The sequence below is a fragment of the Bactrocera dorsalis genome, chromosome 5 (genome assembly GCF_023373825.1).
Source record: "Bactrocera dorsalis isolate Fly_Bdor chromosome 5, ASM2337382v1, whole genome shotgun sequence".
In the NCBI taxonomy this organism is placed as follows: domain Eukaryota; kingdom Metazoa; phylum Arthropoda; class Insecta; order Diptera; family Tephritidae; genus Bactrocera; species Bactrocera dorsalis.
Window position 1 is genome coordinate 73090839 of NC_064307.1, and position 16983 is coordinate 73107821.

Sequence of the window (16983 nt, forward strand, 5' to 3'; positions counted from 1 at the left end):
CACTTCTTTTATAAAACTAGTATAGACTATTGCCCTATCGGAACTGTCAGCCATAAACCGGACTTTGGAACCCAACTGCCGTTAACGCTGTTACACTGATTACTTAATTCGAGCCTGCAGTTTTTCGATTTTCTCTCACAGCTTAGTGCTTTGAGCGCCTAATTTTGTATGACTAAGCCAAAAAAAAATGTAGGACCAACAAAAAAGCATTACAACAACGAAATATGCCAATTTTTATGGGCGATGACACAAATATTATATGTGGTCGCCGAAGATGCGCACAATGCTTTGACAAATGCTCGTATGTCACCGCCAGTTGTGCGGTTTTCACATGTCAATGATGAAATCACTCACACACACACACGCGCTTAAACACACAAAGGCACAGGTGAGCACATCGCCACACCAACTAATATAAATATGAATGCTACACAACACGAACTTGCCACGCATATATTACTTTCGGTGTCAACGCGCGGGGTTTTTACGCTATACATGCGCTGGTGTTGTTGTTGTAAGCTTTTTCATGCGTAAATTTGGTTTTTGTTTTCATTATAATAAATTCTTTAAAAAATGTCATATTTTTTCTACAACTCTTTTGTGTTGCTGATTGTAAAAAATCACTTTTTAACATGCCGTCGCAGCAGACGCATCACACAGCAACAACTATAGTGCCAGTTAAAGACAAAAACCACAAGAAAGGCAGAGATTTGTTTCTTTACTTTATTTTTGAAGCAACAGTCTAACGCACATGTGCGCATTGTTATTGTTGTATTGTAAAACAAAATTGTAAAAAATTGCTTACAATGAACTCGGCGACTTGTGCCGCAACGCTGAAGCCAATGAATCACTGACTTACAACAAATAATGAATGATTAGCGCGCTGAGCACTCGAGTGTGTGTGTGTGTATGTGCGCTGCATGCGTGTTGGCAACCCACTTTTGAGTGCATAAAACAATCGTAGAAATAAATGAGCAAACAAATTTTAAGTAAAAAACAATAAGCCGTTAGCTAGTTAGTGGGTTAGACGCGCTGAGACCGCAGCCTGAGACCTGTTTTCTTAGTGGCACAAGAGCTAAAGTATGAATGAATGGCTGGCGTCGTCATAAATACTAATCTTACAGCAATAAAGCACTGACACGTTGACATATATGCATTTTTATTAGTTTTTATGGCAAATTATTTAATTCTAAAAATTTTAATAAATTTTTTTTCTACTTTTTTCTAGTTAACCTTTCATCATCATATTTTTATAGTCTGCAATAACTTGTGTTTTCGGCTGAAATCTTCGCTGTTGCCGTCAAAAAAAAAAAACTTGCCGATTTCACTTGACTCACTCGTTCGATTATTGAGTGCTCATTCGCAAGTTTCTTTTGATACACCCTTTTGCCGATTAATGGCTGCGATAAGCGCTTAAAGTAGGTCTTGTTAACTGTATTGTTTCGCTGTGCATAGAAAACTACTTAATTGAATAAATTGTATAGAGTATTGGCAATTAATAGCGAGAAACCGCAAATCAATTAGCGAGTTGGGTGATAAGCGAGTTTTTGAAAAAAAAAAATAAAAAAAGATTTACAGGGGTTTTTTATGATTTCGTGTTATTTTTGGTTCAAAATTAATTGGTGATTAGAGAGAACCCATTTTTTTTTTGGAGGGTAATAACCGCCAAGGAGAGCTGACACTGACAAACGAAACAAAAGTTTTTATTGATATTGGGGAGTTTGTCTGAACGCATGGCCTTCTGAAACGGTCGGTTTTCCTGCACCTAAGATTGGCAAGACAGTTGATGCTGGGATTCGCATGGGACGTTACTGACGCGCCGGGATTACTAGCACAGGAGAGAGCTGGTGATTGGATGCAGGGGATATTAGTTTCTGCTAGAATCTGCAGAATTCCCAACTGACCGAGGGAAGTTCAATGCTGATCTTAGCAGACGCATGTATATGCTTTAAAGCTTCGACAGTTCTCAAGGCGAGGCAGAGCTCCAAATGAAAATGGCGTAAGCGCAGATATTTCCGATGGTGGCATTAAAAGCCCGATTTTTTGTGGTTGGAGAAATTTTAGGGTTGGCGAAAAAGGGTTTCAGTGAGCTGAAGGCGCCGTTGGTTTTGCCTCCAGCTGCCGTGATTTGCTTCGTCTAGGTTAGCCGCCCTTCGAAAACAACTCGAAAATAGTTCGCGGAAGAACTCCAGTTGATGTGGGACTTATTTATAAATATTTTGGCAGCCTTCGCGCCAGGAAAAGTAGATTACCCTTGAATTTATTGAGTTTAAATCGAATTTTCACAACTAGATCTAGTCGAGGGCGGTAGGAGTACGGGGGAAGTACAAAAAAGCGACATAATCTGCGTATTGGACCGTGAGGATATTTCTGACGGTTGGGATGACGTAAAAACAAAAGTTGGGAAGTGCTGGTGAGAGTTAGGAACTCCGGGTGACTTTTACCGGTATATGCATGCATTTTTTCAAACCCATTGAGAATTCCCAACGATTTGTGCAGTCGAATGAAATCTTGTTGTATTTACAAAATTACGTGTGATTACTAGATACTATGCAAGGAATAGGAGCCCTTTCAGAAGTTATGCTTATAATTCTGAATGAAAGAATTTTCATAGTTTATTCTCCCAATTTTTACTTTATCCAGCTCAGAGCTCGTGGTATTATCATAATATGGTATATAATATTTGAGAAACTTTTTAAGAGATATCCAGTATATGCAATCCTGTCGCAAATTAAACAATCTTCCCTACTCAAGTGAAGTTATGAACTTGTGAAACGGAAAACTATTTTCTAAATCGTTTTATATTCTCACCTCTCCGATCTACACGCTTTTCACTGACCTTGAAGTTCATATCGACTAACTTTCTAGTAAAAGTATCCCAAGAAAATATCAAAGCAGATTGCGAGTTCCGGTAAAAAATGAAGACTTCGTGGTCTCTACGAAGTATCTATATTAGTACTCGCTTTATGTGTAAAAATTTCATATCGACATTTTTGTTCAAGCTCACAATTCAAACCCAAAACTATTGTTTAAGCTTACGCTGGAAAAATATTTCTTCAACCTCTTTGTTTGCATTACTTTCTGCGGTTTGTTACTACTTATTCACCTTCACCTTTGTGGTGTGGCGACTTTCGCACGCCATGTGTGCGGTCCATAGTTGCCGCAAACGAAACCGTTTGATCTTTTCATTTGCAATTGTAGCACAATGATTGTTGGAAAACAAATATTTGGTGGGAGTAATTCAGAAGAATAAATTAACAAGCGAAAGCGTTGTATGCGAAATGAAAAATGTAATGAAAGAAATATAAACAATGTTGCTAAAAACCAGAGTCATGCTTTTAATTTTCGCAAACATTTTTTTTTTTTTTCAAATCTTTGTGCTGCGATTTAATTATATTTTTTGCTAGTTAAATTATGGCAGTGAGAGATAGTTATCATATTTTTATGTAGCAAGTAAATCAGAGGTTAAATGAAAAGGTCAAAGAAAGCTTGCGGTTAGATCGGTGAATAGTGAAATTAACCTTTGCCACGCGGACACTAATGTTTGCAATTTGAATTTTGGTTCTCATAGCTATTACTTACGATATTTGTTTCAGAGTGGTAAAAGGAAAAGGTTCATTTGAAAGCTTTAGAGATTTAACAGGAACTGGACAAAAACCTGTTGAGAATTAGTAAAGGGGACGAATGAAATGTACATAAATTTTCTTTGCTTATACAAAAAACGCATTTTTTCTGTCGCGAAAGTGGACATCACCTCTTAAAGTATATAGCTGCTCTCAGTGCTACTCTTCTGTCCAGTCTTTTACTTGTATGTACTCCCAGCTTTAACCTTGTTTGTGCTTGGTTCAACGATTTCCTACTTGAAACCGTCAGTGATATTACTAATTGACCTGTTTTGTGCTATGACAGCACAGTTCCCACATGTTCGTTGCCTTTGCGAAAAACACCGGCGTCTTCTATTTAAATAATAATTATTCATGTGTGTAGTAAATAAATAAGAAATTCATATGTCGGCACGACAAGAGCGTCTACAACATTCCCATCAACATAACAGTAGTAATCAATAATAGCAACAATATGAAATATAGAACAGTCAAGCTGCAAACGAAGAACAACTCAACAACAACTTGTACAATATAATAACACACTTTGGTGATGTATTCACACGATCGCCAACTAGCGATCGCTGATCATCATGATCATCAACAATTTACTGCGGAATGTGCGCGGCTGGCCGCACAAACGTTTGTGTTGTTGTGCAGCGCAACACTTGAATATGAATAAATAATAGCGAGTGTATAAATGTTATATGGTACAAGGCGGCACTCTACACGCGCACCGATCTTTATAGAAATTCATCTTTACGCAGTACTTCTTCAGCCTTTGCTGTGTGCTTACTTTCTTTTGTGCTCCTCAACACATCTCAACTCTGCTCAATTGCATGGTGTTTGTTTGCAGAATTCGCGGGTGTTTGCTGCCGCTCTGCGCGCGCGCGGTTGTGTGTGTGCGCATCGCGTGTGATCATTGTTTATTGATCGTGTCAGTCATGTCAAGTCACTCACTTGCGCAGCGCGCGCGCCTGTGTGTTCCATAAACGTGTGCAACGCTTTCAATTCAGTCCATTTCAGGCCATTATTACAGCTTTTTGTCTTACAAATGTCATTTTTTGTTGTTGTTATTCCGTTTGATTGATTAAATGCATAAGGTATAAGCGGACCAAAGCAAACACCGACGCCAGCGCCTTTGTCGTGCCAGTGGACTCATACTCGTCTTGATCGTCTTCATCATCTACATTGGCCGTCTAGCACAGTGATCTTCATTGATTGGCGACGATCGTTGATCGCTGTTTGTTGCGCGACGAGTTCTTCAGCGCGGCTACAGCTTCTCCAAAGTGCTCTACTCAAAGTGAGTGATCGTCTTGCAACGCGTCACTGCTGCTTGCGCTCTACTTAGCCGCCACTCGCGCCCCTCTGTAGTGTCTGCCAGCCGTTGTGGCAAGCTGTGGCGGCCGCGCCGTTGTCGATGATGAAGTTGAGGTATGATCACTTTTGATTTACTGCTCGTAAAATGTATGCTCTTAGGTAGTTGTCGGCTATACAATAAATACCTGAGTTACGAGTAGATGTCTGTCTGTGTCGCTGTGTGTAAATATGTATATATTTTATTTCAAGCAATTGTTTGCTTTGTGCCCCTAGTTCCCAACTTGTGTTCTACACCGATTTTTATGATTGTTTAAAAATTTCTTTTACGTCAATCAAGCCAGCCAGCAAGCGGTTGGTGCTGTCCATCCAGCGTTCGCTACGGCCCTCCGTCCGTCCATCCACTGGCCGGTATGTCCAACCCTTCATCCGTCTGTCCGTCCGTTTGAACAGTGCCGTGCGCATTTCGTTTCAGATCCATCATCGAAATGACCGCGCTGCCATTCTAAGCGACCAAGCGTCTTGCTGTAGATTTGATGTCTTCTGACGAATGATGACGATCACGCTCAATGATCGCAGTGCTTAACGATCGACGATGACTCAAACAACTCTATTGTATCGAAAATGCCAATAAAATGCACAAAGGCAATAAAAATTTGTATAGCTAAGTGCTGGGAGATATTCAGGCGCGCATAGCTATGTCATAAATCCACACAATCAAAATGGCATTCGCTTGAGGGCGCGCACACAGCGCCAATATATAATTCAAGCTGGCGTTGAAATCAACAGATCGTGTTGAATTCGTACGAAAAATCGCGCCAATTTTTTATGCGTTTTCATTTTTTCTTCACTGACCGCTCCAATTTGAAATCGATTTGTAGGCGCTGACGCGTACAATGGGCGCTCTGGCACAAACGCAAGAAAAAAATGTGGCAAAACCGTTCAGCTCCAATTTCGCATTCATTTCCTTCTGCCAATTGCGGACGCATGCGCATACCGCGTTCCTTGCGCCGGTTGCCACCGCTGCGCACTTCGGTTTTCTCACACATTTCCAATTAAAAGCACGTCGTGCGGCTTTCAGTTTTAATTACATTCGCGCAGTATTTTTGCGCTTTTTCTTCATCTGAAATTACAAATCTACAAATTAATTAAAATTAGATAAAAGTGACAGTGAAATGTATACCAACTGGTTTTATGCTTTATTTCGCCGCTGTCGCGCGCAATGCCTGCGGCCGGCAGAGCGGCACTGAAGCGGCGGATTAGTTGCTGATCGAGCATAAATATGATTTACGAGTGTAGCGGCGTATGTGCTGCAAAGAAATATTGCTTTGTTGTAGCCACAGGTGGAATGAGGTGCCTTCTAAGCACGCGAGTGTGGCAGGAAGATCACCGCGGCCGTGCGCAGCGGGCACTTAATTTTACGCCATGGGTTTGAGCACAGTTGCTCGCCGTGTAGATAACTTCATTGCAAGTGGCACAAGTGAATGTTTTATTGGCGGCGTTGAGCGGTCTTTAGCAGTCGCAGAAACTCGCGCTGATCTAGCGATCGTATGTGATCATAAGTGATCGTTGCTTAAACGTTGTTAGAAAGTAAAGCACTCGAAGGAGTGTGTAACCTGCCTGATTCATCTTATTTCATTAATAGCTGCTTGTGGCTGTATAAGTTCGCTGAAAAGGTGACTAAAGCTTTCAGATCTTTACTCTAGGTCTCAATGGTTGAAATTATGTTGGCTGAGTGACGAACTGCGCTGAGTGAGTGCATATGTGAGAGATAAGGCTGCAACAACAGCAACGATGGTGGCTGGAGAAATTGTACGTGGAGCAGCACAGCTCAGCGGCGCAACAAGCAGCGCGCAACGAGAGTGGCAACATGTGTGTGAATGTGGGTAGGTATGCATGCAACATGTTGTAGCTATGTGATTTTAATCAAATATTGCATAAAAACTTGCAGCCGAGCGCTAGCTGCTTGGCCGCCATTGCCGCAGGGCGGGCGAGTACGCGCAAATATCATCATAATTGCAAGTTGCGCTTGCACGGGGCCGACGTTGCACATTTACAAGCACTTTTCGCGTGTTGCTGACGCGCCAGCTTTGTAGCTGGTTGCTGTTGTTGCCATTGCGTATGGCATTTGTGCGCACGCGCTGTGGTAACGAGCTGCGCTAAAGCAAGAGCAACAAACATAGCAGCTACAACAACATTAACGCAACTGCAACACATGTCTAAGCGCACGTAACGAGTTTCTGTTGTTGCAACAATGACGTTGATGGCGTTACCGGCAACACCAGCTGCTGCTGAGGCAGCCAAAAGCCTATAAAACTTGTATTGCCGACATATGTGAGTGAGTGTGTGCGAACGCAGTGTTATGTTGGTGCGTTATTTAGCGAGTTGTGGCTGTTGCTGCAACGCCTTGCACTGCCGATAGCAGTTGCCAGCGCATATTTACACAATGAATGTATAGGCATGCGCATATGTATGTGTCGTTGTTTCTGGCTTCATTCCGTTTGGTTAAATATTGATATCGGAAGCTTGCTGCTTACCGCAATTCAGCGCTCGGCCTCGGGGTGCGGCGCGTATGCACACAGTGGCTGGGAAGCGATCTTATTAAGATTTATTCCGCGCTGCATTTCCATGAATGGATTTGTGCAATTGTGTGGCAACGCCTGCGTGGTTTGCTACATTGTACCGGGATTATGTAAATCTAAGTGAAGCGCTTTGGATTACAGCAACGGGATCAGGCATCATAAAAAGATATTTGAAAAACGAGATTTGCAAATTTCATTAAATGCGTGAGAAACCTCCGTATGAGGTACTGTCAATTACACCTGTATCAGAAGTTGTGCAAACAATGTACTTACTTGTATTTTTAACAGTTAAGTTAAAAGCAGTTCGAAGAACGAGAGATTTTGCCAATATTAATACCGTTCGAAGTACCCAATTTAAATTCCAACAGAATGTGAATGAGCAAGTGTTCCCCTTTCTTCTTGCATTTGACCACTGTATTCATGGGCTTCACGCGAGCTCAGCAAGCCCTGGTCAGCACCCAGCACTTGTAGGTCCCTTGACCTTTTAGTTCTTAGCAAGCAGCAATGATTGGCGTCGTAAGTGGTTACTGTCCCATTGGCACTCTCGTAGCTTTACTTCAAATTTGGGAGCACACAACTTGTCAAAGTTACATACAATGATGAAGATGAGCCGGACACATCTAGACACTTTATTATTTACTATTCAGCTTTCGCGAGACTAAGTTTGAAGCGTCTCGGTTGTATATCATATCTTTATTTGCATAAAGAGAAATTTATTTGCATATGCGCCGCTCAAATTGCACTGCCGATCAAATTAATCTATATACTTCGAGTTTTATTCGGCAGAAGAATGCATAAAACGAAAGCAAATTTCCACTTTCCAGCAACGAAGATACTTAACACCTTCCTTTCGCCGCATTTCAATGAAAGAGAAGTGATTTTCGCCTGGGTTTGGAAAGCGATTCGAAAGTATGGACACATTGTTGTTGTAGCATAATAAATTCAATCACATGCAACACATGTACAAAGCTACTTAAGTGCCGTGCCACAGAATATATACACACACACATTCAATGATATATGTATGTATGTATGTTTGAGATAGTACATTTATAAGTCCATCTATGGCATGCTACTGTCTAACGAGGCAGCGAGTGGCGATACGCGCAGATATGGAGGATGAGGTGGCGGAAGATAGCGGCGCGTTGGGTTATATTGCCACAGTGGGCTTGTTAAAGCGCAACACACAATAACAATAGCAAATAAACAAAATACGAAAGCGATTGCCCATCGAAGGTGGCAGCGAAAAGGAAGTGCAGCAACAACTAAAACTACAACAACTACTACAACAAGCAAGCAATCAGCATTTCCCAGTAGTTAGCAATTGTTTGCTGGAAACTAAGGCGAATGAGTTGCAAGCCAATAACCATAAATTGAATTTCAACAAAGTTACAGGCGCAATCACACACACAAGTATTCACAAACACATGCGCATATAAAATACACATTCACTTGCAGTTAGCAGCGGCTATATATGTACACAGAAGTGTAGTTGCGGCTCATAGGTATCGAATGTTGCAACATGCACGTCGTGGGAAAGTACTTGGAGGCCAACAAGTGAACGTAAGTTTTACATTTTACAGAAACACGCACGGCACGCACACACACATGCATGCTGAACAGAGTATAGCAAAAGAAATTGTTACCTACTTTTATTTCACTTGCTGCTAGATTTTCATGCCACCATTTGCACGTCTTCCCCGGCTCCACACACTGAAACATTGCTTGGCTACAATTTCCGAAACCCAAGTCCCAGCAAATAGAAACGAAATAGCCGAAATTGGGAACAAGTGCATTCAAGTGAGTTGCAGTTTCTAGGTACAACAACAATGGCTTACTGTTGCACCTATTTTACGCTATTGCCACTACTGACTTGCAACCGTTGAACTTTCATACGTGCACATATAGATTTCTTCGCTTTTAAGCTTTTATTATTTATTTTTATATTATTTCTAATTTCACTTGTAATCGCAGTAAAATGGGGAGCAGCAGTCAGCCGAAGTCAAGCCAAGCCAAGTGCCTGTGTATGTGTTTGCATTTTGGGCGCATTCTGGTACATTCATTGCCACATTTGCTGCTCCATTGGCATTTCGATATGTGCAATGTAATTGTACGTAGCTGATAGATATGAGCGTAGCAAATGCGCTAAACTTTCACTTACTGTAATGAACAGTGGGCCTAAAGCGTTAATAAGTGGGCATAACACTTTCATTAAAGTTAAAGTGAATGAAATGCCGCACTTAACGAAGGTGTGACAGCAAGTTTAAGGAAATTTTATGTTAAGTTAAGTATGTTCAGTCAAGTTAAGTTCAATTAATTTTAGTTAAGGTTAGTTAAGTTAAGTTACGTTAAGTTAAGTTAAGTTAAATTAAGTTGAGTTACGTTAAGTTAAGTTAAGTTAAGTTACATTAAGTTACGTTAAGTTAAATTAAATTAAGCTAGGTGAAGTTTAGTTAAGTTAAGTTGCATGAAGTTACGTTACGTTAAGTTAAGTCAAGTTGAGTTTAGTTAACGATTTCAGGTTACAATTACTATTCCTCTAAAATGGGTTAGTGACGTTAAGTTAAGTCAAGCTAAGTCAAGCGAAGTTGCTGATGTGAAATTCTGATTACTGCTAGTACCATAAAGTTAAGTTATGGTGTGTTCAACTAAGTCCTACTAAGTTAATTTGCTACTTTTAAATATAAAAACCTATATTTATGTTAATAGGGGTTAAGTAAAGGCTAAGTTAAAAGTCAAGTTATGTTACGTTAAGTTAAGTTAAGTCAAGTGAAGTAGCTAATTTTAAGATACTATAACTGCTAGCGTAACAAGCCTATATTGCTGCTAATATGCGTTAAACTAAGCTTAAGTTAAGTAAAGCTAAATTAAGCTAAGTTAAGTTAAGTCAAGTGAAGTAGCTAATTTCTGCAAGCGTAATAAGCATACATTCCTTAATACATTAACGTGGATTATTTCATATTAAGTTAAGTAAAGTCGAGTTAAACTAAGTTAAGTTAAGTTAGTTTAAGTTCCAATTTATGTTAAAGTTATTGGCTTATATTTATGGGTTATATGGGTTAAGTTAAGTCATGTCACGTAAAACTGAGTTAAGGTAAAGTATCCTAAGTTAAGTTAAGTTAAGTCAGGCTAAGTCAAGTTAAGTTGCTAATTATAAGTTAGTATTGCTAATGTAATCAGCTTATATTTTGGCCGTGGACTTTACAATTGACCTATTATTTCACCTAAAATTTGGGTGTGTGCAGTTAGGCATACGTGCCACAACTTCGACTGGGCACGACCAAAATATCTTTTAATTGCGCTTTTCTTCGCTTAATTTCATTTTTCTATATTTTTCATTTTATTTTTAGTATTTTTTACTTAAATCTTATACTCCGCTATCTAATTGCTTTGGCTTGCAACAGCAGGTGGCAGTATTGTGCCGGGCTGCAACGGTGAAAACAATTCATTTTCTTTCAATTTACCTTTTTGACCTAATCAGCGATTTTTAAGTCGCCACCGTTGATAAAAATATAAACAACAGTGTTGTTGTTGTTATTGTCGTTGCTTGGCGCAAATGCCACCGCCCACTTTGTGTGCCACAGACACTACAAGGCACATGCATGCAGTCGCGGCAGCAGTTTCTGGGGCAACAATGCTGTGGCTTTGGCGATCAGCTGGGCGCCTGGAAATCTTCAAATTGCTTTCAACACCAATTTATTTTTGGAAAATTACTTTCTCAAAAAATCAGCAGGAAAATGGTAAACGCGCAACGTCAACAACTGGCGCGCTGTGTGCCGCTTGCTGGTGAGCGGCAAAAATGTTGTTGTTGGCGATTTTCGCATATGGCGTTTGACCTGAATGCGCCTGTTTGGCGCGCAACGCGACGCGGCTGCCGCGCGCGCTTGGCTTTGTGGCATTTTTGTATGTCCACCGCATGCACCACTGTGTGGCATTCACTATTTTTGCCAGTTTTGGCGCAGCGCTAGCGACTGGCTGCTGCAAGAATGATAATGCAAAATTTCGTCTGCTAAAATTAGGTAGTTGTCCACTTCAAAGCAACGCGCCGCCAAGTGCAGCCAAATTTAGAGTGTGTGCCGTTGTGACGCGCTTGTGGACGCGCTTGAGTATTGGCAGGCCAATGAGTAAAGGCGATTTGTTGACGGAAAGGCAAAGGCAAAAGCGGCTAATCGTGTGAGTTGGTGTGTGAACCGCGCGCAGCAGCGGCGTAATGTACAACGCTGCGCCGCTTAATTTTCCCAATTTTTCGTTTGCTGCAAATTTGCCGTCAATGCTGCAGCGAGTCGCAAGTCACATATTGCATGGCACATATTGCATGCGCGTTGCAAGTTTGTGCCTAGTGCTCTTCTACTCTTTCGTTGGCCTGCTGCCACTTTGCCGCTTTCACTGCGAGCCACTCACATTGTTGCAGTCAGCGTGCGGCATGTTGCAAGCGGCGAGTTTTGCGCTTATATTGCCGCGCTACCGACGCGCCGTTGTGTGCGAAAGTTCAATGCAATTGCGCTGTTGTTGCAGCAACGTCACTGGGTCGTCGGCAAATTGTTGCCTACTTGCTACACGTAAGCACAATTGTGCGCTTATTTGTTGTTGCCATTTAAGCTGCTGCTTGCTTTCTGCTGGCTGGTCGCCGCACTGTAAGTGCTGCTCATTTAGTGCTTTGTGGTGGCATGCCACCACCTTTGCGCGCGCAGCTTATGCCACTGAGAGTGCGTTGCTGTGCTTGTTGTTGCTGCAACTACTTAATTTGCCGCTTTTGTTGTTGTCTTGGCTGCTGTTGCGCCACTTTTGTGTGTTTCATATTTTCCAATGGCTGTCAGTAGGTTGCACGTTTCGATTTTCCATGTTGTCGTCGTCGTCGTCTCTTACTCTTTGGTTCTTTTGTTGCTGTAGTAAAAAAGTTTTCCTCGTTGGCTGTTGTTGTTGTTGGAATATGTTGCCGCAACTTTTACATTAAATTCGTGCCATTTCTTTCCACGCCGTGTACTGCTGTTCCATTTCTTTTATTGCTTTTATAATCGCAGTCTAAACTTAAAAGGGTCACTTATTCGCTTTGCGCTTCAACTTGGTTTGCGTCTGAGCTAGTTTAGTGTTTTGCTTTTTCTTTTTGGTGGTATTGTTCTCTGCTCTTATTGCTTTTAATTATTCCATCACCTGAATTTTGCGGTTGCAACAGATCGTTTCCATCTTCCGGCAGGTCATTTCCTTGCATTTACGGTCATCTTTACGTCTTTACAAATTCGATAGTGTTGACTGTTCTCTCCAACACAATTTCAGAAAGAGCCTGACTATTTCAAGACAAGGACATTTAGGGCAGCTTTTGGCAGTTCTTTGGCTCTTCGAGCCAAACCAAGATCTCTGTTGTGACTTTGATAAGACGTTCAATGCACTTCACAGTCTCTGCAATACTAGAATTTGTGGAAGACCCATTGATTCATATTTTGTCAATCGGCGAACATTTCGAGACTGACTAATTCAAGGCTGTAACCTTTAGGTCAGTCTTTGGTGGTTCTGGAGCTCTCCGAGCTAAACCTACATCTCTTTTGGTCTCATTTAGAGAACATCTAATACAGTTAAGAGTCTCTGCAACCCAACTGTTGGGCTCCATATCTGTTGGAAGAACCATTGTTCCATATTTTATCACTCGGTGAATATTCTGTTGGCTCTAATATTGCGACGGATCTTACATCAAAGAGTCATGGTATACAATTGGCTCAAGTCAATGCCAACACTGACTATTATTCATCTCGAGTTTGTGTTCTTCTACGTTTCTTGCATAACTCTGAGAACTTTCGAAAGATATTGTCAGTTTTGATCAGCTTCTAAAATATCCGTATATTTCATAGAACCACTTTGAGTACTACGAAGGCCTTGGAACACTTTTAATAACTATGTCGTTGCGCTAGTATCCATTCCAGGTTCGAGTTCTCGACTTGCTTTCAAATTGCAGGCTTTCGCCATCGCTTGAATAATTTTTCCCAAAGCAAGAGCACACTACAGTTGAGTGAAATTTAAAATATTGGCAATTCCCCATATTCCGCAACACTTCATTTACAACAACGACACTGCAAAAAGTAGCAAAATAAATCATTTCCGTGCAGTTCAAGTCCAGCAATCACAACACAATTCGTGATGCACCTGCTTCAACACTTGCCACCAGCTAGCTATGGATTAGTAATTGTCATGCCCCATTTCTGTTGCATGCACATTAGCATATGTTGCACGTTGCGCTAATACTATTGTTTATACAAAGCCGAAGCTAGACTAAAGACTGGCGAAAAACGCAACAAAAGCAAAAACAAAGTTGCAAAAAAAAGCTGTCACCAATTTTGCCACAACATAACGAGCGCTGCGAAAATGGACATTGACTCTTAGTCATTGACAATAAACACAATAACAACAAGAGGAACAATAGCAACAACTCACTGACAACGGCGAGACAAAATGCAGTCAAGCAAAACCAAATAGTCGACGAGCACTCGAGCAGACAGCGTACGTGCAACAAACGGTGGTATGTAACATAACATGAAATGCAAAAACAAATAGAACAGTAAACATAACAGCAGGAAAAATAACAATTCAGTTGGTGCTTAGCGGTAGTTGGCCGACAGGAGGTGGCAAGCGGGCAACCGGACATGCGGCACGGCGTCCAAGTCCATCCACAGCCAAGAGTCGTAGTCATAAGAATAATATTAAGCAGTGTGCGACAAAAACAAAAGCAGATCACAAACCAGCTGGCTGGCTGGCTCACTGTTGTTGTGTGTGTGGCAAGAATGCTGTGGTGCCTGCAACACTTGCCTGTTGACCAGACAAACGAGCATGTGTGTGTGCCAGCACGAGTATATATACATATGTGTTTGTTGTAGGTAGTGCTGCTTTAACAACAACACGGCTGTTGGCAGCAGCAGCAGCGCTGCAGCGGTCGTTGCAACAACTGCAGCATGTTGCTGGCTGGCACGCCTGCGCGCTCCACTGCGCGCCAATTCAATTCAATTCAATCGCGGAAGGTATAAATTACTTATTCCACTTATTTATGTGTTAACAACTCGTATTATCCTCTCGTCTGCAATAATATTTATGCCACGTACATGTGCGTGTGTGTAAGTGTGCTTGTTGACAGGTTATGTTGAGCAGTCTCACCGGCATTGGTGTGTTGTTGCTATTAGATTTTATTTATTTTTTCTATTCAACGCTTGTTTATTTCTTAATTTCCATTTTTTGTGGCGTACTCCTTTGGCGTTGTTGCAAGACAAGCGCGTTGCAAGTATGCATGTAGGTGTTTACTGGTTTGTCTTGTGTATAGACAACAAGAACGATTAAGAACTGCATAAATTGAGTCTTCGATTGATATCTCAAATGAAATGAGGCGCCGAAGGTTGGCAACCCTAGAGATTAAGTTGGACTTTATCGATATTAGATCAGTTCTGCAAGACCTTCTCAGGTTTTTTTGCGCACATTTTACTTTAAATCCATATTTTTGAAAGTTGGCAACCCTAATAACAAGTTCAACTTCGAGTCAGTTCTGGAAGACCCTCTAAGCTTGATCACTAAAATTTCATTTAATATCTATACTTCTAAGGATTGTCAACTCACAAGTAGAATTTGAATTTTATTCACAAATATGGAGGAGACCATCCAAGATCGGAGCAAAGAAGGCCTGTTTGAGATCCATAAAATTTGATCAATTAAATTTCACTTAATATATCTACAATTCTAAGAATTGACTATCCCAAGCTTTAATCTGAACCTTATTGATATCGATACTATTTCTGGAGAACGTTCAAGATCAAATAGGTCTAACTTGAGATCTCGATTGCTGAAACTTGGCAACCTTAAAGTGGAAATTGAGCTTTATCGCTTTCGGATCAGTTCTACAAGACTTTCTGAAGTCTCATCAGATAGATTTTACTTACGATCCTATGAAGGAAAGTTGGCTACCCTGGTAGCGGAGTTCCCTTTTCCTTCCTTCCAGTCAATTTTGCAAAACCTTCTAAGGTTTGACTACTTACATAAATTTCACTTTATATATATACTTCTAAAAAGTGACAACCCTTAATTTATATCTAAATCTTTTTCATATAGAGTGTGTTCCCGAAGATCATACAGATCGGTTACCTTTGAGAACTATATTCCTACAAATTGGCAAATCTCTGTTTGAATCTGAATTTTTTCAATATCTTGCCAATTCTGAAAGAATTTCATGGTCCTATAAATTTCACTAGATGGACAATTTTCCAAATATTGGCAACCCTAGAGTGACTGAGATTTATATTTATGTGAGGTCTGAAAAAAATATGTCACCATATAATAACCGATTATTAGGTTACTAGATCTAGCAGAATTTGGCAGTCCATACTTCCCAGCTAAAATTGTCAATTTGTATGGAGCAAAAACAGTACTAGGTACAACTGGCTAATCGGTTAACGACACCGGCTGTCAAACTGTGATGAAAGTTCGTTTTCGAACCCAAAGGCTTTGGCTATGGACCATAATGTTTTGGAAACTATTGATTTTCTGCCTTCTTTTATTGCAAAGCACGCTTTAAGAAACATTTCAAAGAATCAGAAAAGCGTGGAAATTACTTGTACATCTCCAAACTTGTTTGTCTAAGGCTCAATATTAGCTTTCAACGGAAAATTTTAATACTATCGCAAATTCAATAGGTCTAAAAGAGAAGAACGCAGGGAGTTGACAGACTTTGTGTGGTAAACAATAATGTAAAGAGATCTAACTATAGATGTAATTATATCTCTCTTTCCAAAATATTCAGTCAATCTTCACGATAAAGTGAAAGCGTTTAACCAATTCCGGCATTCTTAAGAAAACTAAATTGTATTAATTACTCACATATATGTACATACATATTTACATACTTAGGTATCACCATGCACTCAGTGGCATGAAAACTCCAAACATTTAACGGTCACTTCTGGCCTTTCACTTAACGTTCTCCAAAGCTCGTCAACTACATACACACATACAAGTACACACACTCATACGCGATATTGTTTGTTTCTAAATATTTGCCATAGAAACATTTTAGTGCTTTGTGTTGCGCTAAGAGCAAAATTGTGTCGAATACCAGGGCAAAAGCTTCGGCTTCACTACCATGTGTGTTTGGTGGAATTAACTATTCGTTGCATTTAATGAATATTTGAAAGTTTTGCGTTGAAAGCCAATTTGTTTAATGGATAGCGAAGTATTTACAATTGAATTCTTCTTTCAGAAAATGTGCTGATATAATCACCAAAGCAGTGTTAGTGAGACCAAACGAGTTCAACGAAAAAAATATCTCTTTGAAGCTCCCTAGATTTTGTTTCTACAATGCAAGTTAAACTCGGACTTCTTTAAGCGCGACTGTCGATAGATAGAGGAAGAAAGTTCACACTGCCATTTTTATGGATTTTGATGACTACGAGAGCTTTTGAAAAATCTTAAATGGCTTTAAATGCTTTTTACTTTCTCTATTATAGCTGTTAAAAGTT